This window comes from Physella acuta, unplaced genomic scaffold (genome assembly GCF_028476545.2).
Source record: "Physella acuta isolate Inbredline_101_S28 unplaced genomic scaffold, ASM2847654v3 ptg000642l, whole genome shotgun sequence".
NCBI classification, from domain to species: domain Eukaryota; kingdom Metazoa; phylum Mollusca; class Gastropoda; family Physidae; genus Physella; species Physella acuta.
The window spans coordinates 834997-854652 of record NW_026732161.1 but is presented as its reverse complement, the minus strand read 5'-3'; the positions used below and the strand labels follow the sequence as shown (position 1 = coordinate 854652).

At 35.5% G+C, this 19656-nt stretch overlaps 1 non-coding gene across 1 annotated transcript; it reads right to left on the bottom strand.

The window, feature by feature from the left end:
- Window positions 1-1536: 1536 nt before the first annotated feature.
- Window positions 1537-1651, bottom strand: LOC131948412 (U5 spliceosomal RNA). Its single transcript, XR_009388008.1, has one exon. It is a non-coding gene; the product is annotated as a U5 spliceosomal RNA (small nuclear RNA).
- Between the last annotated feature and the right edge of the window lie 18005 nt (window positions 1652-19656).

Genomic DNA, 19656 nt, shown 5'->3' with positions numbered 1-19656 from the left:
TAGAACACTCCAGGGAAGGGTTCTGTAAAAAAAAAAAAATTTATTTTCGCAAGGGCGGTGCCACAGGAGGGTGCGATTTTCTCTGTATATGGTATATAAAAATAAACGTCGTTTGCGGTTTCACGGCGTTATTCCGATCGCCATCAAACTTTGGGAAGTTGATTAGAACACTCCAGGGAAGGTTTCTGTAAAAAAGGAAATTTAATTTCACAAGGGCGGTATATAAAAATAAAAGACGATTGCGGTTCGACACAGTTTATCCCGTTGCCATAAAACTATAGAGAGTTGATGAATACTCCCGAGAAGGTTTCTGAGGTGGGAGGGGGTTATAGGGGTGAGTGGGTGGTGGGGGCGGGGGATTTAATTTTGCATGGGCGGCCCCCGGCAGGATGCGATTTGGCGCCCTGGTCTTTCCCGTTAGCGCTATGGTGAATACGTTCGGTCTAAACAGTGTGATAGACAATGGATAGTATGGGGCGTTACAAACGCTTACTAAATTGAATCAGGCGTGTCCTCTGGCGCCCTGGTAGGGTGCGATTAGGCTGGGAAAAAAATTGTCTGTTTCGGCCCCCAAAGGCTCAAATGGGCCGCTGAGGGCCTTGTAATACGTTTTTATTTTAATAATCAGAAAAATTAACCAAGGTTAGATTATTAACTGGGATGTTTCTTTTTGTCCGTAAAAAAACTCCAAACAGTTTCGCCACTTTGCGAATGATGCAATTAGCATCTATTTTTAGATAATCCAAACAGAAATTGAGATCGAGCATCTAAGAATAGACCATTAGTAACGCTAACATATTGCATCAGTCACACTGATATTTAAAACGCGTCAAATAATTTTTACGTGTTAAATAACAAATCCTGTTCATTTGTGTCACTTTAGTGAATGACGCAATCTGCATCATTGTTAACAGGATGCTATTTTAAGGAGCCAGGGGTCGTACGCCGCGCCTATGCGGTAGTGTAATCGGGGGAGGGGGGGGGGCTCCTGAGAGCGGGCCTCTACGTCTCTGACACATGGGCGTTCACCGTAGTATGTTCTACCATATTATTTCGGTGAGTGATTAATGTACACTCAAGGTGATCATGCGGTAGTGTAGGTAAACCAGTGTCCTGATATTTATGATCCAAGCGCAGGCATTGTTTACATTTAAATAACTCATTTTTAGAAAAGAAGGTCACGCGTCTAAAAACATATGATTGGTAACGCGTTGGTGAAATCCTTCTAATATATTTCGTCAAACTTTCTTCTATCCCCGCGGCAACGCGCGGGGGGCGGGTACGCTAGTTTAATATATTTTAAATTTAATACATGATAAAAAGGAAACAGCTCACAACCATTGCTGCACAATTAGTCTATCAATTAATTAAATTAAACCAAAGTTAAGTTTTTAAATATTCTTTTAGGCGCAGTTTAATTAGGTCTAACGATAGTTTCATAATGACGTTTGTATTGTGTTGCAGTTTTAACGTCGCATAAACTACTCAATGATATCCTTTCTTCAATTTTGATACCAATCATTTATTTGTGTTATTACCCTACTTGTAGGGTTTGAAAAATAGAGTATTAGACTCATTATTTTGCTCCTCTCCACGGAAATCTTTAGTAAAAGGCGAAAGATTTACTCGTTGTGAAGAGAAACCGGAGTTACTGTATAATGAAAAAAGTTTGAACCAGATCTAACTCAAGTACAGTTAAAAGTATGGTTTTCAGTTTTTACATTTACGTTCATTATTTATCAAATTTATCAATTTAATTATAGCTTTCTTATCGCATGATATATTAATAAATTCAAAACACATAATTTAAAATATAATTTGATGATATATAGCAACAAATTGTGGCAAATATAATATTTGTAATAATTTTAAGCTATATCTTTGAGTTATTTCCCTTTAGGTAATCCCATTAACTCCCTTATGATTAGTGTCTTGAAAATAATAAAATATATTAATTAAAATAATAATAACATCACCCGAGTGTGGTCTATTTGCCTAGTAAAGAAAATACACCTATTTCATCGCTATTATTTACCATAAATGAGCTTTTATTTATCAAAAAGAAGGTGTGACAAAATGTTGTTCATAAATCTTTACCACAACCAAATTTAGGTTACAACACTAATCTTACAAGTACTGCCATACTACCAACGTAAAAACACAGGGAAAAAATCAATAAAAAACGTTTTAATAACAAGCTTTAACGTAATTATGTACTAAAAAGTAGAAAATAAAGGATTTTAGAAAAACAGGGTCATGCGTCTAAAAGTACACATTGTGTGTTAATGAAAAATCCTCTTAAAATATTTAGTCAGCCTTTCTTTTAAGACAGCAGAAACGCACTGCACAGGTAAGCTAGTATATATATATATATATATATATATATATATATATATATATATATATATATATATATATATATATATATACATATATATATATATATATATACATATATATATATATGTATATATATATATATATACATATATATATATATATACATATATATATATACATATATATATATATATATATATATATATATATATATATATATATATATATATATATATATATATATATATATATATATAACCTGCCCATCATATGTCATTCTAAGTAATGTAAAACCTCGTTTATCGGTACTCTTGCATACTTCTACAGAAACATCATCTTTCACCTCAAACAAAAGTTTAAGAAACAAACCATGGATATGGAAAACCTTTGAAGAAACCAAGTATATGAGATGTCTCAGTCATGTGTTTTTTTTTAATTACGTCCCACAGAGCCAGACAGAATTTCCTTCCCAGACTCTTGAAGCACGGCCTGTAATTGGGCGGAGACTTGAGTCCAATTAAAAAGTGATTGGCGAGAAGGTTGAAATTCAAATTGAATGGGTTCCCCCTCGCTTGACTCCAATGTACGTGATGTTGGTTGGTATTTGTGTGTGTGGGGGGTGAGTATATATGTGTGAGGACGTATGTGTGGGTGTGCGAGGGTATGTGAACTTGATTTAGAGACCGAGATGGGGGTGGGATTTTTGAGTGGTACTGAATTAGAGAATGTGAGAGGTTCTTGAAAAGTTGTGTGGGGTACACGGGAGAGGGGGGGGGGGTGTATATTTGTGTCAGAAACTGAGAAATCGAGAGAGAGAGAGAGATTGCGAGTGTGTAAGTAAGCAAGTGTATACTATGTAATTATTCGAGTAAGAATACGTTTGTGTGTGTGTGTATGTGGTGGGCTGTGTGTTTTGGCAAGTATGTTTATGTGTGAAAATGCGAGAGTATGTGCATGTTTGTGCAAACTAAAGTTTTTGTAATTGTGTACAAGATGATACTGTATACAATGGGATGTATTATTCTGCATGTGTGTAAAAATACGTGTTTGAATGCGAGAGTGTGCGAGTGTATATGAGATAGAGAAAAAGAGTTCGGTGATTGTCAGAGTATTACTTTGAAGGGGAGCGGGGAAGGGGCAAGTTTCGTTGAAACCGGAAGGTCAAGGGTGAGCCAGTCAGCTTTAATCGTTGATAGTGAAAGACGCTTGACAACAACATGTTGAAATGAGAAGTGAGACCGTAAAGATGGTGGGAGGGGGTGGGTAGGTGGGTAGAGGGTTGGTAGGGTAGGGGAGGAGAGTGTGAAGGAAGCTGGGTGATTTTTTAAAACTTGGCTGTGTATTTCAGTCGCTTTAATAGTCAACGGTTGATCGATCTATCGATTTTACGACAATATTTAAGATTTTTTTAAAATCTTAAATCTCACTTTGCTTGAGTCTGTGGAAGGGAGATAAAATGTTTGGAAAAGAAAATAAAAGAGTAACCGAACTTCAAATGATAACTTTCAATTAAAATGCATTTTTAGAAAGATGGAACCATATTTAATTTTGGAAAGTGAGAGATTACGCCATTAAACTTGGATTTATTATTATTTATTAATTTTTTTGTTTCTTTTTTTTTTTTAGAATACAATACTTTTATTTTCAAATAGAAACATTTACATCAGCATATACCAGGGGTCGGCAACCTGCGGCTCGCGAGCCGCATGCGGCTCTTTTGATATCAAGATGCGGCTCTCCATCTCCTTGCACAAATACTAATAATCTTAATAAAAAAATAAAATATTTGAAATAAAAAAAAATGTTAGTGGCTCTTTAAAACCAGGGAAATTTTGAAAATTGTAACTTTTGGCTCTCCCGCTTCAAAAGGTTGCCGACCCCTGGCATATACAAATGTGTGTAAGCGTTGATTGGTAACATAATTCAAACATTAACAAAACTTTTTATTCCATGAAGAAAATGGTGAAAAAAGATTTTTAATATACTTACATGATGAGCAACTTATAACTAAAACGACGTTTTATATAAACGATCATAATTGCTGAAATTGCTGGTTTTTGTTTTATTAAATACTCTTATAATACTCTTATAAACAAAATCAAATACGAAATCAAACGATTCCAATTGCAAGTTTTCTATCTGCCTTTATTAAATGACACTGTTTTTTTTTCTTTCTCAATTAAAAAAAAATATAATTTCCACTTTTTTCTTCCTAAGATTCTAAATCCTTAATTACTCTCATTTGTTACTTCCCTTAGTTTTTTAATCTAAAAATAAACTCTCAGCCCATCACTTCCGCCCGTCCCTCGCCTGCGTCCACAGGGAGACGTCACGCTTTAAATACAGGTTGCCTGTCAGGATCATCAACGATTCTCCCCTTACGTCCGTTTTGCACACATCTGCTAGATCGGCTGACAGTTGCTCAGCACGGACCTAGTTCTGGCTTTTTCTTCATTCCAAGATACCCTGTTTCCTCCATTTCAACATGGAGGACGTGACGTCACCGGAAGCTGGCGCTCTCCGAGATATCTAAGATTGGGTGTGAAATGTATTTTAAGAAATAAAGGAGGTAAAAAGATAAATGTAACATGGTATCGATATAAAGGAAATATAGGCTTGACGATACATATATACACACACAACCCGTAATGATATGATGTATATTAGTGTCTGGGTGTCTTTTTTACACTCTTTCTCACTAGGAGTGTGTGTGCGTTGGAGTTTGAGTAGATGTTTGCATACGTGTGTGTGTTTGGGTGTTTATTGGTGTGTGAGTATGTGTATTTGCGTGTGCATCTTTATTTATGCATACGTATATATATATATATATATATATATATATATATATATATATATATATATATATATATATATATATATTATATTATATATATGTGTGTGTGTGTGTGTGTGTGTGTAACTATATCTATCTATGTGTGTGTGCGTATTCGTGCGCACGTGTTTGTGTAAGTGTGTGTGTGCTAGTGCGTGCGTGTGTGTGTGTGCGTGTAAAAAAACCACTCCCGTTCATAGATTGTTGTTTTTACAAAAAGAGTAGGCCTATGCGTAAAATTACAATTCATGTTCATCGTAAGTTACCGTAAAACGACAATACTCAACAATAAAACCGGTACTCTTCGGTTCTAAGTTTTAAATCAATAAATGTTGACGGTCGAAGAACGGAATAGTCCATTCGTTAAAACAGCAGATGTCGGGCCCGGTGCCTACGAGAACATATTAAGTGACTCTGTGATGGAGATAGTTCTAGAACTTCCGGTGCAAAATCTTCACCTCGCGCCTGTGATTTCCTTTTAAGATACGGACAGTTGCAGAAGTAGTGTGTGAGAGTGTGTTGTGATAACAAGAGGAGAGATATATAGAGAGAGAAATAGAGAGAGAGAGAAATAGATAGATAGTGAAATAATGATAGATGAAGAGAAAATTGAGTAGAGTTTACAATTATTCAAGCGTGTTTTGTTTTGGTTTTTGATGTTTATTTTTATATATTTTGAATATCAGAGTTTTTTCCAGTCATCTCTTCGGGGGTGGGGGGGGGGGGTTCCTAAATATTGGTAAAGTTATTAAATAGATAATATAGTGACCCACGCTTTTATTTATAGTTATTTTAATAGTAGTGTATTATTATATATTTAAAGGAAACATTTATTTTCTACTTTTCAGTGCATTATTACTTAATAGCTTGTTATTAAAACGTTTTTTTATGTTTTTTTGTCATCTCTCTCTCCCCTTTTCTCTCTCTCTTTCTCTCTCTCTCTCTCTCTCTCTCTCTCTCTCCCGCTCTCGCTTTCTCTATTCCTCTCTCCCTCATTAAGAGGGCTAGATCTGTATATACACCGTCTTTGTCAGGAGAAGTTGACTGGGTTTTCCCGAAAATCTAATTATAGAATTCATTTCCAAAGCAAGTGCTACGCTATATTTGAACTTAAAATTTTGAGGACATTTAAACGAAGCATAGACAAAATAAAGATGTAAATTCTAATTCAACATTTCGAGATAAAATAGTGGATGTAAAAAAAAAAGATAAATGTCAATGTATTTATTTTAATTAGATTTCGAGAGTTTGAACGAGAGGGGAGGTAAGACCCTTCTTATGCAGACATTAATCTCGTCGACAGGGGTCTAAGGATGTTTATTTGGAGAAATAAAAAAAAAAATTTTTAATGCCTAAATAATGGATATACCCGCAGAGGGTATTAGACATTTAATCAACAAATTGTGTAAGGTTGGCGAAACAATGGATGAAAACAACGTCATTGTTCTAAATAAAGAAGGCGTGGTATAGAAGATGGCAAGCAAATAATGGGGGATAATCAGGCAAGGTTAGCCGGATGTGTTGAATGTTCTAGACAAAGTACGGGCGAACGCTTTGAATTAGAATCGTAGACATGTTAACATGCATGTTTTGACGAAAGGGAGGGGATGGAAATGTAATTTTTTTTTTTTTTTTAAGATGGTACACAAGCAATGGCTTGTTCACAAACAATAGAAGGATAAGGACAATGAGAAAACACGAGGGCGCATCGATTAAACCGAGGTGGTCGTAGGGGAAGAAGGCTAATGTACAATCGTATGCTTTGTTGCCGTGCAAGGGGAGATAACGCCGACTTAAAAAGATATTATTCATAATGTCATCTGCATTTGTATTGCAACACGCATTCAAGAGACTATTGATTCAACTTATTAGACGACGCGCATATATTGTATTCGAATTTCATAAGCCAATCTTTTATTAGTCTTCTGCCTTATGAATATATATTTAATGTATATTCCATTCAGTATCATATGTATATACATTTTATATATATATATATATATATATATATATATATATATATATATATATATATATATATATATATATATATATATCCTAATATATTATAGCACATGTGCGCACTTCTCCCCCTCTCTCTCTCTCTCTCTCTCTCTCTCTCTCTCTCTCTCTCTCTCTCTCTGTCTGTCCGCAAAATATATTCGCCGGATATCACATCAGAAACTGCAGCGATATATGAAGAACTGTATACGGACTTTTGTTAGATGTTTTAAATGTATAACCACAATTTTATTTAAAGAAGAAAAATAAAAAATAAAGGCGTATTCGAATGTAGAAAAACAGTTTTAATTATGCAACAGGAAAAGCGTTTATAGTTGTGAAAAAGAATGCATAAAACCGTGACGTCACTAATGTTTATACAGTAACTAATGACGTCATCAGCCGAGTTTAGAAAAAAAAGAAATGAACTATTTCATTCAAATATTATTTAGATCTACGTACGCTATAAAATTTATACAATACAATTTTGCTCGGGCTAAACTTAAAAAAAATTCTATTAGGATTCTAGATCTAGATATTCTAGATCTAGATATTCTAGATCATCTAGATCTAGATATTCTAGATCATCTAGATCTAGATATTCAAGATCATCTAGATCTAGATATTCTACGGAAAAACTAGACACAGATGTAGACCCTACCTAGATCTAGAATTTATTTAAATAATACATTTCTATTCTAAAGTATTTCAGGCCTTAATTACTTTATTGAAATATTTGTTTATCTATGCAATTTGCTAATCTCTATAATATATAAAGCAAAGTTGTTGGGTGCCCGATAGGGCGCTTTAAATTTGGCAGGATCTTGCCTTGGGGCGACAGAACACGGGGGCCGGTTTGCCGAAAAGTCTACGATGAGGGGGTCAAAACTGACCTCGACTGACCGGCGCCTTATATGAGCTATAAATCGAAAAAAAATGTCCACGTAGGAACCTCTTCATAACTCCTGAGGTCGTAGACCGACCCTCGGGCGAATTAATTAAGCATTCAAATTCTCAATGTTTTCGAAAGCCTAAGCGAAGCTGGGCAGCATGCCTAGTATATATATTTATATATGTATATATATATATTTATATATGTATATATATATATATATATATATATATATATATATATATATATATATATATATATATATGTATATATATATATATATATATATATATATATATATATATATATATATATATATATATATATATATATATATATACATATATATATATATATATATGTATTTATTTATTATAAATAATAAACATATATATATAAATATACATAAATAAATATATAAATATACATATATATATATATATATATATATATATATATATATATATATATATATATATATATATATATATATATTAATAAATATATATATATATATATATATATATATATATATATATATATATATATATATATATATATATATATATATATATATATATATATATATATATATATATGACCCTTTATATATTGGAACCACCTTAATTGACCATTTGGTACTGACCAATATCTCAGCAGTGCACGACGTAACCAGTCACGTGACAAAAAGGAACCAATAATTCCCCAGCGGGAGACAGGATGTAGATCAGAAACAAATGGCCACCGTCAGCGCCATCTGTCCACATCAAATCCACCCGATCGATACAAATCATCCCCCAATCTAAATGGTCCTGTTTCTATATTTAGACTGGTCAGTTCTACTTGTGTCTCAACGATTGAGGTTTGGGAAAATGGTGATTACGGTTTCGTTTTTCTCTGTTGTAAAGTAGGTCAAGTATCGACATACGATTTTCACTTTTTTTATTTTTTACAGTACACGAAATTAACAAAACTTTGATTTTTTTATAGTTAAACTATTTCAAATTTTGATAAAGTAGATCTCACCTCCGTATTGCTCTCAAGAAGCTATTTGTTTTAGTTATGGCTGATTATTAATTGAGAAATGTATCTTGGAATTTTTAAAACTAATTTTTCCATTCGTTACCGACTATGTGTACTATTTTATATTTGATATTTGGAGGAAGTTTAAAATTCTACAATACCCAGTTGAATATCTGTAATTTTTACCACAAATAAATAAACATAGCTTGCCACAATGCCGTCTGCACTATGGCCGTTTTAGATAATGGACGTTTGCCCAAAAGTGACAAACACCTTTTTAGTCCTGCTCCCTTATCTACCTATAGGAAACATCTTTTCTTTTGATACATCAACTCTTTCGAAAAATAGTGCCTCGTTCATGGGCAGCGTCAAACTCTTATCCCCTTACTGCTTAGCCATTGCATCTATCAAATTATATATATATATATATATATATATATATATATATATACTAGCCGTCCCGGCCAGGCCCTGCTCTGGCTTCTGTGAAAAACCTTTCTGTTAAAGACCATCACCTGTGTGTTTAGTAATCATCATAAACCCGGCATTGCCCACCCAAACCACAACCAACCAAAACCAAAACAACAAAACGCAAACATAACGCTAACACAATTACAAATACAAACGAAAACAAAAACTTACAACAAACCAACCACAACCACAAACACCAATACGAACACAAAGAAAAAAGCAAACGAAAACAAACCAAATCCAAACACAAAACCAACCACAAACACAAACACAAACCCAAAGAAAAAACACAAACGAAAAAGCAAACGAAAACAAACCAAATCCAAACGCAAAACCAACCACAAACCCAAAGAAAAAAACACAAAAGAAAAAACAAAAGAAAACAAACCAAATCCAAACACAAAACCAACCTCAAACACAAACACAAACCCAATGAAAATAAAACACAAACGAAAACGAAAAAAGAAAGAACAAAAACGAACCAAATCAAAACGCAACCACTAACGCAAACCCAACCTAAACACAAAGAAAACACTAACGCGAACATAAACGCACAGTGCTCAGAGTCTAGCCCGGGGCGGAATCGCCTGTTTCAGCTTAATAAACGACTATAGTACCCCAACTTATTCATAGTCTTTTGCACTCACTTTAATGAACGTAGGCGCGAAACCGAACACGGGAGGCCCGGGACCCCAAATAGTACCCTGTCTGGGCGCCAGAGGACGCACCATGACGTCACCGCCTGATTGAACTTAGTAAACGACTATAGTACATAACTTATTCATAGTCTTTTGAAATCACGCGAACGTATATACCAGGGGTCTCCAAACTTTTCAGTCCGAGGGCCACATTAACTATCAAATTTCAGTTCGGGGGCTAGTTTCTTCCAGGCATGTCGTGACTTTCTGAGCAAGTTCCTCAGCCAACTTCAACAAACGTTTTTTTCTGTGGACAAAAAGATCTCCGCGGGCCGGATGAGAGGACCTCGCGGGCCGCATCCGGCCCGCGGGCCGTAGTTTGGAGACCCCTGGTATATACCATAGCGTACACCGGAAGGCCCGGGGCGCCAAATAGCACCCTGTCGGGGTGCCGGAGGACGCCCGGATTTGATTCACTTAAAGACTATAGTAACCTTTCTTATCCATAGTCTATCGCACTGTTAAAAACAAAATTATGCAGCATAGCGCTCACATGATAGCCCAGGGTGCCAAATCGAACCGTGCAAGGGCGCCGGCGGACGCGCCTGTTTCAATTTATTGAACAAAAATGATAATACTCCAAGCTTATCCGTAAATGGAAAGAAATAAACATATAGGATTTGTAGGACCTGGCTTATTAAATGTTATTGATTTAAAAAAAAATAATTATTGAACAGTATGTTCAGTGTATAGAATAAATAAAAGACAGTGTTAAAAATACCTAACACGTAACGACATTGCACTTAATCAATCCCCGCTAATTGTGTAATTATTTTTTTTTTCTTAACACCAAAAACAAAGTAATAAAATGTTAATTCTCTCTTCTTAAGGATTTATTTTTCATTAAAGGGAAGTAACTTTGCAGTCAATACATTTCCGACACAATTTTAGAAATTTTATAAACGTCGATACACTTTTTAAAAATTTTATGTCGTTTTCATAATTGAAAATTATTCTTCCAAGTAAATAGAATGAAAATTGTTTTTAAAGACTTTCAATGGTAATTTTTTGACTCGTAAATTTAGACTTTGAGCACGATAAAAAAATCTAACACTTAAATCCGTGGAAGTGTCAACGACAAAATTTTGTTTTGCCACACGTTACAGAACTAAGCTTTATATATTAGATATATATATATATATATATATATATATATATATATATATATATATATATGTATATATATATATATATATATATATATATATATATATATATATATGTGAGTGTATTGTAAAGGGGTACACATGAAAGGAAACTGTTACCAATTCATGATTGCTTAGCTACTGTAATCAAGAAAACAAATTTTAGCAGAGTGAAAAACTAAAAAATAACTAATAAAAGAAAATAATAAAAATCACCAATATAGGATAGCAGGTTAAAAAATTGGAAGCATGGTAGTCGAACTTAGTGCTATCTCGTATGGTACCACCAACACAGGATAGAAGATTAAAAAATTGGGAGCATGGTAGACGCACCTTTTATTATATCACCTGGTACCACCAACACAGGATAGAAGATTAAAAAATTGAGAGCATGGTAGAAGCACCTTTTATTATATCATCTGGTACCATTAGCACAGGATAGAAGATTTAAAAATGTCGAGCATAGTTGTATTACATCATCTGGTACCTCGAGCAGTGATTCCAGACCTTCATGAGACGCACCTTTTATCATATCATCTGGTACCTCGAGCAGTGATTCCAGACCTTCAGGGGCCGCACGTGCACTTAACATGAACGAAGTGCTCTCTCCTGTTGCCAGGCGACGTGTTGATGGCTGCGCGAAATTTTATTTTAACGGATGAGTACGTTCTCGCGTCTGCACGGTGGTGATATATTTCTTGTAGAATTTAGCGGAGTCTCGCTGAGGGGGGTGGGTGGGGAAAGGGGGGCTTGTTTGTTCAAGTCTTGGTGGATTTAGCTGATGGTCAGTTGAGCACTGGGTTATTTACTTTGCTGGTTATTTCGTGCACTCATTTAATCAGCAAAGTTAGGTTTTACGTATTTTATTTTCTGCACTCAGTTAAGTTAGGTTTTGCGTATTTTCTGCACTCAGTTAAGTTAGGTTTTACGTATTTTCTGCACTCAGTTATGTTTTACGTATTTTCTGCACTCAGTTAAGTTAGGGTTTAGTTATTTCTGCACTCAGTTAAGTTTTACGTATTTTTTTTCACTAAGTTAAGTTAGGTTTTAGTTATTTCTGCACTCATTTAAGTTAGGTTTTACTTATATTTGTACTGTAGTAGTTGGCTGTTGTTGTTTTGTTTGTTTTTGGTAGTCTGATTTGATTGCATTCTGAAAGTCTCTAGTTTGAATCCGGGTTCAAGTCAGTAGAACATTCCTGAGTCCACCCACCCTTAGCTCACGTAAGGGAAAGTAAAGGCGGTTGGACATGCTGCTGACCACACTATCCCTTCATAATTCAAGGTCACACAAAAAGAATAACCTTAGTTTACGTGCCCCATGGACCGCCTGGTTCAAAAAAACGAACTTGTTTCATAGAATTAGTACTTAATTCTTAGGTTCTTGGTTATTTTATCATTTGATTGTCCCATTTCTTATTTGTATTTGTACTTGATAAATTTAGTACCTGTTCAGTACTTGAGATTTTCAATATTGATTTATGATAGAATATGACATTTTTCTAACTACTAGGAAGTTATTCGAAAATTGATTCAGCACTTGATTAAGAAACTGATTATATAAGTGTCTGATTATTTCAGTAACTAACTGTTTGTGTAATTACGTTTTAATAAAAAAAATTGTTTAGTGTACATTAATTTGTGATAATTGTTCAGTAAAGCAAGTATATGATGCAAATAAATCGATAGAAATCCTGGGCTGTTTTTACTGGTCGACACGAGGTTAACCAGTACGTGTATATTAATACACTCATGTCTTAGCAAGTGCTACAATTTATACTAAATTTGATCTATCTGGAATTTGCTAGCTCTAGCTAAATGTGCCAAAAATGGAGCACTAAATTGGACTTCCTGTTTTTAATTTTTTTTTATTGTGTAGCCTTGGAAGTTTAATCTTTGAGATCTTGAAGTGCTAAGTGTGAGATGTTAGAGGTCTGATGTTGGGACATTGATCTTTGAGAACTTGACGATAAAGTTATTTGCGAGATATTTAAAGGTTTTTGCCATTAGCAGAGAATATTTTTATCAAAGGTCAAATGTCGGTATTAATGACTGTTGAACGACTATTGATGGGTTGTTGACAGTTAAGAAGTCCTTATAAGGACATGACAATAAGCGAGTAAAAAACATTGTGTTGTCTCTGTTGGGGTTATTTAAATCGACTTTAACACCTCATGTAATTAAAAGATGGCTTAACACAAATTAAAGATGACCAGTCAATCTCATGAGGATACCTTTAATTTAAAAATGGTCAAGATAATAATGGTCAAAGTCATCGTAAAACGATCGACAGTGTTTCTTCCAGACTTTTTTTCTCCGGGGGACACTAGAAATTTTCGAGTGGGGGAGGGGGGGGCGGACACTGATAAAAGTATATATTTTATATATAAATTATATTTCATTCTGCTTGGAGGGGAGGGGTGGTAGACGTTAAGCGGGGGGGGGGGGGGATGCCTGGAAAAAACTCTGATGCTCTATTCATGTGAAGATGACCAAAGTAATTGAAGTGATGAGATGGTCATATTGCAGTTAGTGATAGGATCCAAGATACAGATGGCAAATAGAACAAAATATACGATCTGTGTGACGGCGTGATCGGGTGGTCACCACTACTATGCCGAAAGTCTCGAGTTCGAATCCCGGGCTCGCACAGTTCTGATGGGTACCTGACAAAAGTTATGGAAACAATAGCGGCTGGTCATAGCGCCGAGGTCATTGAAACAGGTGAACTCTATTTCATCTGTCTCATGCGTCTTGAGCACGAACGAGAATAGATGATAATGAAATCAGGCTAAGCAACCAAAGTCAGGATTGGCTACCTTCAGAGTCTATCAAACCTAATGTTGAACAAGTAAGGAGATCCAGTATTTCTCTTAACACTCCTAACGCTCAAAGCTAAAACTTACAAAACCGAAAGAGGAAACAAAGACGACGTTGATACACACATATTAATATAGACTGTTTGACTAATTTCCTATGGTGTGTTCTATTGAATAAAATTTACGAGCCGACCCGCGGCTTATCATACGCCGCTATTTTGTTGTTTTATTTTCTACTTTTCAGTAATTCATGATTTTTTAATTCGACAGTACCAATGCTGCCACTGAAAATATTTGCTTTAAAACACTATCAGATGGTCGTTAAGGACGATACCCCCTCCTTTTTCCTAACTCCAACCCCTACCCCACACACCCAACCCCCACCCCCTTTAAAGGAAACTCCTCTTCGTTACCTCCCCTAAGTTTAAATTCGTTTCAAACTACATTATCTGCCCCTAACAGCCGTCACTAAACCCGGCTCTACGATTGTAAACATTTAGCGTGAACCACAGCTCACCAGACTTCCTTGAGAGGAAGAGAGGGGACTGCAAGGCGCGCTTACAGCTTAGTGTTTTCTAACGTCTCCAAGAAGAGAATTATATATATACATTATGTTTACTTGTAAGATTTGTAACCATTCGACTTTGTCTTGGTAGAGTGTAATAAAAAATATTTATTAGAGATAACATTTTTTTCTAATTATTCTATTGATTCAAAGCTATTTTCCTGTATTTCTTCATTATAATATCGCTGAATGTAAAACATACTTTAGTGATTGTAATTCCTTAAGCTATGATTTTTATAATTAATCATATATATATATATATATATATATATATATATATATATATATATATATATATATATATATATATATATATATATATATATATATTTATATAATTATTTTTAACTTTTCAAACTACCTAATTGGGCAAGTAATTTATTCATTCAACGTTCTGATTCTAATCATTAAACTCAGAACAATTTTTTTTTTAAAGTTTATAAAATGTACAAAATAAGCTTACTTTCCTCTTTAGACTGTGAGCCCCTAAGGCAAAGTTTCCCCAGACTTAGCAGGTCCTACTTAACTAAAAGATACCCAGGAAACTCCGATAGGGGGTTAATTGCTTTTATCCAGGTCTACTAAATGAGAAATAAAAACTGAGGTTTAATTAACAGTTCAATTAGGCTGTCTTTATCAGACATGTGGCGGGGTGGAGTGGGGGAGGAAGGAGGGGTTGGGAAGGAAGATTTAAAGTCGGTCATGTAAAAATGAGGGATGGAGAATAGGATTAATTTAGGACGGTGGAAGGAGTAGGCGTGCTCGGGTCGGTAGAGCTCATGGTTGCTAAACTGAACAGTTCCGAGTTCGAAACCCCGAGCAGATGAGGCCGTATAGCTGGGGAGCAGTAACCTATTTAGAAAAAAAAAATGGTCGAAATTGCGGACGATTTAGTAAATCTTATAGGAAGAGCAACCCATCCAGTGTTTCTTTGAAACATCCACCTCCCCCCAAGCCTTTCTACCGCCCCCCCTCCCTCCCTAGATTGAAATAGAATTTATATAGAAAATGTACACTTCTACCACATGTACATCTTCATACATGTGCCCACAGGCCATTCTATACACAATATAAACCTTAATAATACGTCCAATTAGGCTCTTGTTAATTAATTCTAAGTTATTAGTTCTTGTAATGTAACTTTCACATGTTGTATGCAGGTAATTTTATATTTTACATTTTGATTTAAAGAATGTTTTCTTTTTTTTTTTTTTTAATTTGCTTTATTTTTTATTCACGCTGTAAATTATAGTGGGTGGATCTTAAAAACTAATTTTTGTTATCATAAAAATTTAAAAGCTTTTTAATGTCGTCTACTTAGTTGTTTACATAATTAAAATTGTCATTTTCGCAAAAACACGTTTTTATTGTTTTAACGGTATACGTTTCGTATAGAGCAGGGGTCTCCAAACTTTTCAGCCCGAGGGCCGCATTAACTATCAAATTTCAGTTCGGGGGCCAGTTAGTTCCGAATATGTCTTTGATTTTTCTGGGCAAAGTTCCTCAGCCATCACCAACAAACGTTTTTTCCGTGGACAAAAATATCTCCGCGGGCCAGATGAGAGGACCTCGCGGGCCGCATCCGGCCCGCGGGCCGTAGTTTGGAGACCCCTGGTATAGAGTGATTGAAATAGCATTTCAGAAGCGTGTGAACGACGTCAGTGTGAGTAGAAAATGTGGTTTCGTACAGAATATGAATGACGCTAGTGTAGTAGAAAATGTAGTTTTATAAAGCAGATGAATGACGTTAGTGTGGTGGAAAATGTGGAAATATTTGGGTGGGAGATGGGGTAGTATCACGACTGGTGAGGAAGTTGGTAAGGACCTAATTACACCAGGCTCTCTTTGATTAGTTACGTACATTTGGTTAAGTAATATTTTTTTCTCAAGAGGGGGGGGGGGCAGATGCTGGTTAAAGTGTATATATATTTATTAGGTAAAGTTCCAAGTTTTCTTCTATTTCAACATAGGGACGGTGTGTGTGTGATACGCAAGGGGTAACTTCACCCCCCCCCCCCGCCAAGAAGAGATGCATGTAGGAAATTCTTCCAAAAAATGATATACAATGATGTTTATTCCAATACAAACTATTTGAAATTATGTTATAAAATTTAAAAAAAAACTACTAGCTTGAGATAACTTACTTCAACAAGTTTGGTCTATGTGGAATCATGGTATTGTTTAAAAATATAACTATACTATTTACATATTAAATGATGAGTGGATTATTCGATTAAATAGTGAAACAAATCAGAAAATGTAGGACTACACTTAATAATGTCAACAGCGACACAATGTTTTTTGGTAATGAAAGAAAGACAACTAGGTATTTACAGGTTTTGTTTAGATATTCCTTGTTCTCTCCCTTTGACCACATTCGAATTTTACAATAGAGGCGTTACATAAATCGGTACGAATTCACACAAATAATAAGAAGTGTCATATATCAGCACAGTATTTATAAAAATGACCGAAAATTATTTCTAAAGGTGTTTAATTCTTTTTTAAACTAAACTTTTAGGTACAGTTCTATGTTTACTTAACCATAGAAAATGAGGCAAACTTTATGCAACACAAACTTAAACACGGTCCCCATTTAAACGCAACATTTTCATCATAGAATATATGTTGGCCCATAGACCACCACGCATTCTGTCACTAAACAACACTAGAAACCAGTATCCCCCACCCGCCCCCATAGACCCCTCTCGCCTCATAGACGGTAAAGTTACTATTGATGTAAAGACTAGGAAAGATAATATCAGTGACGGAAATGTAGCAAACTTAACATTAGCATTTAAGATCAATTTATGGTCCGTGAACTCCATTATGTTTAGAGATTGCTTGTAGCATGAAGAGTATAAGGAGTAAGTGCAGTAAACTTACCGAAAGAGGTTAGCATTAAAATTAATCGAGTAAGCATAGGAAGTGAAGCTCTACCGCCAATCACCTCCACCGTACACCCCCGCCTGCATCACCCATTAGCTCAAGTCGGCTAATTTCCAACATATAGGCCTATAAACTTATTAAAAACATGCTTTTATTTCGTGCTATCCCTTTCGGGTCAGTACAAGGGAGGTAACTTCATAATCCAAACAAACATTATTCTACAGTAGCCTCCCTTTTGTTTGTTAAGCTTAATTTAAGTAGTGCACTTCTCAATGGAGATAACAAAGGTTTAAATTCATGTATCCTGTTTCAACTATCGCAACACGTGTGATATGTTGAAAATATGTGAAGTCGTATAGATTCATATGGATCTAGGATCTAGGGAATGTAAACGTCATTTGACGAATGTGTATCAATTATATTAAGATGTTTAATTTAATAAGGCTTTTAGAAAGAGACATAAAATCCCTCCTTTGGTGGTTACCTCCCTTTATAAAATCTACAGACAGCCAACTAACAAATATAATTCTTTATACCGAAACAGATGAGGGACGGAGTGGTCTAGCGGTAAGTTTTGAGTTCGAATCCGGGTTCAAGTCAGTAGACTGTCCCTGAGTCCACCCAACTCTGATGGGTACCTAACTCACGGTAGGGAAAGTAAAGGCGACTGGGCATAATGCTGACCACACTATCTTCATATGCCGAGGTCACAGAAACAAGTGAACTCTAATTCACTTGCCTCATAGACCGTCAGGTTTGAAAGGGAAACTATACTGTAACAGAAATGTTCGATTAACAAAACAATTTTTAAAAGTGTTTTTACTATCATAAAATTTATAAATGTCTGCATAATTTTCTGTGTATACGGTGATTACAGTTTTTTTTTATTCTATAAGCATCAGTACCTTTAATTAAGTTTATCTAATTCTCTCGAAAGGAGACTCGGTCCTAGTCTGAAAGCGATGAATGTGGTAGTCAACAAACTATATTATATATATATAAATATCGTGCGGCGTCAATTCGGCCCAGGACGAAACGGCCCCGTCAAAACGACCCCGACATAACGACCCCGTCAAAACGACCCCGTCAAATCGGCCCCGTCAAAAGGGCCAGCGACATATGGACCCCGTCATATAGGCTCCCGACAAATAGGCTCCCGTCATTTAGGCTACCGACAAATAGGCTCCCGTTATATAGGCTCCCGACAAAAGGGCTCCACTCAATAAGGCTCCTGACAAATAGGCTCCCGTCATTTTGGCTCCCGACATATAGTCTCCCGCCATTTAGTTTCTCCACAAAACGGCCCCCGTCATTACGACTCCCGACAAATAGGCTAGCGTCATTTTGGCTCCCGACAAAAAGGCTCCTGTCAATTTGGCTCTAGACAAAAGGACCACTGACACAGTGGCGTAGCTACCGTAAAGCTAGCGTAAGCAAGGCATGGGGGCCCAAGGCACATAGGGGCCCTTTTCCCTCATAAAAAATTAAAACTTTTACAATGGAATTTTAATATTTGCTACATATAAATAATTTTAAAAAAGAAAAGGTTAAAAGTTCCAAAAAGCCCCCCCCCCCCACCGTTTCGGCAGTGGGATTCAGTGTTTGTGGGTCAAACAGAGCCCAATCGTTATAATAACACTACAGGCTATATCACTTTGTCGTGCAAGACATTGAGAGAATCAGCCTATAAATAAACTTTTTAGCAGTAGTAGGCAAGCATAATAATATAGTATAAATACAAAATCAGGACATATAAAATACAAAATGTTGCCTTCATAATATTTATATATTAAAAAATATCCATCGTAAGTAGAAGTTGATCTCTTCGTTTAACTCCTCTGTAGCCTAACGCAGAGGCGTAGCGAAGGCGAGGCGGGGGGTGCGGACCGCAACGGGTGACACCATTTAGGGGATGGGGGGTGACACCAAAGGCAAAAAATTGTAAAATTTATAGAATGAAATGCCATTTTCCAGATCCATT